A 5,098-nucleotide genomic window follows, 5' to 3' on the forward strand; every position below is an offset into this window, starting at 1 on the left:
GTTTTTCCCGAAATCAACCGAAATAACTGAGAGAAAAAATATTTTGACTTTTAAACCTCTGTAACTTTAAAAATAAACGACCGAATTAAATAAAAACATCATTTTCGGCAAGCGTCCAGCGGTGTGATTAGGCGGTGCAAAAATTGTGAAGGGGGGTCAGCTCGAGCTCATCTCACAGGGGCATTGTGACATCACAGGCTGAAGACCTTCAATAAATCCGCACCACAGCGCCCCCTATAAATCAGGGGGGGGAGCGCTTTAAAACCTCTGTAACTTAAAAAATATACGACCAAATTAAATGAAAATATCACGGCCGGTCGTCCGGGAGATTGTCGATTAAGGCGGTGCAAAAACCGTGGCGCTATGGTTTACCCTTTTGCCGAAATCACTGTTACTTATAAACAAACATAGAAATATATATAACACAAGATCTGAGTTTTAGTAGTAGACTAGCACAAGTGTGCCCGTTGGGCCCGTCCTCGTAGGGTTTCCATTGTAACCGGGAGGGGAATGGGGGGAGGGAAGGGGGAGGGAGGAGGGAGGTGTGGAGGGGGAGGGAGGGGGGGAGGGGGGAGGGGAGGGGGAAGGGGGGGAGGGGGAGGGAGAGGGGAGGGAGGGGGGTAGGGGGAGGGGTAGGGAGGGGTGAGGGGAGGGGGGAAGGGGAGGGAGAGGGGAGGGGGGGAGGGGGAGGGGAGGGGGAGGGAGGGGGAGGGAGGGGGAGGGGAGGGGGAGGGAGGGGTGAGGGGAGGGGGAAGGGAGGGGGACCTCCCCTTTCCCCAGTACCCCTCTTTCCCCGTTGGGCCCGTCCTCGTAGGGTTTCCATTGTAACCGGGAGGAGGGGAGGGAGGGAAGGGGTAGGGAGGGAGGTGTGGAGGGAGGAGGGGGAGGGGGAGGGGGAGGGGAGGGGGAAGGGGGGAGGGAGAGGGGAGGGAGGGGGGTAGGGGGGCAGGGAGGGGAGGGGGGAGGGGGGAAGGGGAGGGAGGGGGACCTCCCCTTTTCCCAGTACCCCTCTTTCCCCGTTGGGCCCGTCCTCGTAGGGTTTCCATTGTAACCGGGAGGGGAGTGGGGGGGAGGGAAGGGAGGAGGGAGGTGTGGAGGGGGGATGGGAGGGGGAGGGAGGGGGAGAGGAGGGGGAGGGAGGGGGGGAGGGGAGGGGGGAAGGGGGTGGGGAGGGAGAGGGGAGGGAGGGGGTTAGGGGGTTAGGGGGAGGGAGGGGGAGGGGAGGGGGGAAGGGGGTAGGGAGGGGGACCTCCCCTTTCCCCAGTACCCCTCTTTCCCCGTTGGGCCCGTCCTCGTAGGGTTTCCATTGTAACCGGGAGGCGGGGAGGGAGGGGGGAGGGAGGGAGGAGGGAGGTGTGGAGGGAGGAGGGGAGGGGATGGAGGGGGGAAGGAAGTGGGGGGAGGGGGGAAGGAGGGGGAAGTGGAGGGAGGGGGAGGGAGGGGGAGGGAGGGGGAGGGGAGGGGGAAGGGGGGAGGGAGGTGGACCTCCCGTTTACCCAGTACCCCTCTTTCCCCGTTGGGCAACCGGGAGGCGGGGAGGGAGGGGGAGGGAGGGAGGAGGGAGGTGTGGAGGGAGGAGGGGAGTGGAGGGAGGGGGGGAAGGGAGGGGGGAAGGAAGGGGAGGTGGAGGGAGGGGGGAGGGGGTGGGTGATGGGGAAGGGGGAGGGAGGGGGACCTCCCGTTTTCCCAGTACCCCTCTTTCCCCGTTGGGCCCGTCCCCGTAGGGTTTCCATGTAACCGAAAGGGGGAGGGAGAGTGGAAGGAGGGGGAGAGGGATTGAAGGGTGGAGGGAGGGGGGGAGGGATGGAGGGAAGGAGGGAGGGAGGGGTTGGGAGTTGGGGAGGAGGGGGAGGGAGTTGGGGAGGAGGGGGTGAGGGAGTGGGGATGGAGGTGGGAAGGAGGGGGGAGGAAGGGGTTGAGGGGGGAAGGGGGACCTCCCTTTTTCCAAGTACCCCTCTTTCCCCCACCACCAAGCCCCCACCGCAACGATCCCTGTCGTCCCCCTCCCCAGTCCCCATTCTCAGACCCCCCCATTCTCTGTTTCCCCCAGACTTGCAATAAAAAACACTACTTAAAAATAAAAAAAATTAACATAAAAACCTCTGTAAAGAGCAGACACCCAATAGCAGCTGCTTGTCCATTGTGACATCACACGCTGAATACCGCGGGGGGGGGGGGGGGGGGAAGGGGGGTCAGCTCGAGTTCATCTCACAGGGGCATTGTGACATCACAATCTGAAGACCTTCAATAAATCCGCACCGCAGCTCCCCCCTTCTGTAAAACCTTCGATAAATGAGGGGGGGCAGCGCTTTAAAACGTCTGTAATTTAAAATATGTACGACCAAATTAAATGAAAACATCACGGCCGGTCAGCCGGGAGGTTGGCGATTAAGGCGGTGCAAAAACCGTGGCGCGACTGTTTACCGTTTCGCCGAAATCACTGATACAAATAAACATTTAGCAAACATATCTATTTATTCACAAGATCTGAGTTTTAATAGTATACTAGCACAAGTGTGCCCGTTGGGCCCGTCCTCGTAGGGTTTCCATTGTAAACGGGAGGGGAGTGGGGGGGGAGGGAAGGGGGAGGGTGGGGGAGGGAAGGGGAAGGGTGGGGGGAGGAAAGGGGGAGGGAGGGAGGAGGGGAGGGGGGGAGGGGAGGGGGGAAGGGGGGGATGGGGGAGGGAGGAGAGGGGAGGGAGGGGGTAGGGAGGAGGGAGGGGGAAGGGAGGGAGGGGAGGGGAGGGGGAGGGAGGGGGGGTAGGGGGGGATGGAGGGGGAGGGGAGGGGGAGGAAGGGGGACCTCCCCTTTTCCCAGTACCCCTCTTTCCCCGTTGGGCCCGTCCTCGTAGGGTTTCCATTGTAACCGGGAGGAGGGGAGGGAGGGAAGGGGGAGGGAGGGAGGAGGGAGGTGTGGAGGGAGGAGGGGAGGGGGAGGGAGGGGGGAGGGGAGGAGGAGGGAGGGGGGGGAGGGAGAGGGGGGTGAGGGGGAGGGAGGGGGAGGGAGGGGGAGGGAGGGGGAGGAGTGGGGAGGGGAGGGGAAGGGGGGAGGGAGGGGGGGACCTCCCCTTTTCCCAGTACCCCTCTTTCCCCGTTGGGCCCGTCCTCGTAGGGTTTCCATTGTAACCGGGAGGAGGGGAGGGAGGGAAGGGGGAGGGAGGTAGGAGGGAGGTGTGGAGGGAGGAGGGGAGGGGGAGGGAGGGGAGGGGTGCGGAAGGGGAGGGAGAGGGGAGGGAGGGGGGTAGGGGGGGAGGGGGAGGGGAGGGGAGTGGTGGAGGGGGGAAGGGGGGGGAGGGAGAGGGATAGGGGGAGGGGGAGGGAGGGGAGGGGGGAAGGGGGGAGGGAGGGGGACCTCCACTTTTCCCAGTACCCCTCTTTCCCCGTTGGGCCCGTCCTCGTAGGGTTTCCATTGTAACCGGGAGGGGAGTGGGAGGTAGGGAAGGGGGAGGGAGGGAGGAGGGGAGGGGGAGGGATGGGGGGAGGGGAGGGGGGAAGGGGGATGGGGAGGGAGAGGGGAGGGAGGGGGTTAGGGGGGAGGGGGAGGGAGGGTTAGGGGGGAGGGGGAGGGAGGGGTAGGGGAGGGGGGAGGGTAGGGGAGGGGGGAGGGAGAGGGAAGGGAGGGGGGAGGGAGGGGGACCTCCCCTTATCCCAGTACCCCTCTTTCCCCGTTGGGCCCGTCCTCGTAGGGTTTCCATTGTAACCGGGAGGAGGGGAGGGAGGGAAGGGGGAGGGAGGGAGGAGGGAGGTGTGGAGGGAGGAGGGGTGGGGGAGGGGGGGGAGGGGGGAGGGGGGAAGGGGGAGGGGAGGGAAGGGGGTAGGGCTGGAGGGAGGGGGGAGGGAAGGGGGGAAGGGGGAGGGAGGGGGACCTCCCCTTTTCCCAGTACCCCTCTTTCCCCGTTGGGCCCGTCCTCGTAGGGTTTCCATTGTAACCGGGAGTGGGGGGGAGGGAAGGGAGGAGGGAGGTGTGGAGGGGGAGGGGGAGGGAGGGGGAGGGGAGGGGGAAGGGGGGGAGGGGGGGTGGGGGGAGGGGAGGGAAGGGGAGGGGAGAGGGGAGGGAGGGGGGAGGGGGAGGGGAGGGATGGGGACCTCCCCTTTTCCCAGTACCCCTCTTTCCCCGTTGGGCCCGTCCTCGTAGGGTTTCCATTGTAACTGGGAGGTGGGGAGGGAGTGGGGAGGGAGGGAGGAGGGGAGGGGGATGGAGGAGGGGAGGGGAGGGGGAAGTGGTGGGAGGGGAGGGGGAAGGGGTGGGAGGGGAGGGGGGAAGGGGTGAGTTGGAGGGAGGGGGGAGGGAGGGGGGGAGGGGAGGGGGAAGGGGGGAGGGAGGGGTTGAGGGGGGAAGGGGGACCTCCCCTTTCTTTTTTCGAAACACTTGCCCCGGTGGCCCACGAGCATAGGGGCCCCATGCTGATCTGTGTATGTTAAATGACTTGCAATAAAAAACACAACTTTAAAAAACAATCAGTTGCCTTTCGCAACAATGTAGCAACCATCTCACACAAACATTGTGACGTCACAAGCTGAAGACCTTGAAAAAAAAGGTTAAAAATAAAAAGATGTAAATTTGTAAAGAGTAGACACCCAATAGCAGCTGCTTGTCCATTGTGACATCACACGCTGAAGACTAAATCCGCACCGCAGCGCCCCCTATAGAAACTTCAATAAGGGGGGGGGGGGGGGGAGCACTTTAAAACCTCTCTAACTTTAAAAGCATACGAACAAATTAAATGAAAATATCGCGGCCGGTCATCCGGGAGGTTGGTGATCAAGGCGGTGCAAAAACCGTGGCGGGGAAGGGGAAGGGGAAGGGGAAGGGGAAGGGGAAGGGGAAGGGGAAGGGGAAGGGGAAGGGGAAGGGGAAGGGGAAGGGGAAGGGGAAGGGGAAGGGGAAGGGGAAGGGGAAGGGGAAGGGGAAGGGGAAGGGGAAGGGGAAGGGGAAGGGGAAGGGGAAGGGGAAGGGGAAGGGGAAGGGGAAGGGGAAGGGGAAGGGGAAGGGGAAGGGGAAGGGGAAGGGGAAGGGGAAGGGGAAGGGGAAGGGGAAGGGGAAGGGGAAGGGGAAGGGGAAGGGGAAGGGGAAGGGGAAGGGGAAGGGGAAGGGGAA

This window comes from Rhinoraja longicauda, chromosome 44, assembly GCF_053455715.1.
Source record: "Rhinoraja longicauda isolate Sanriku21f chromosome 44, sRhiLon1.1, whole genome shotgun sequence".
NCBI lineage: Eukaryota > Metazoa > Chordata > Chondrichthyes > Rajiformes > Arhynchobatidae > Rhinoraja > Rhinoraja longicauda.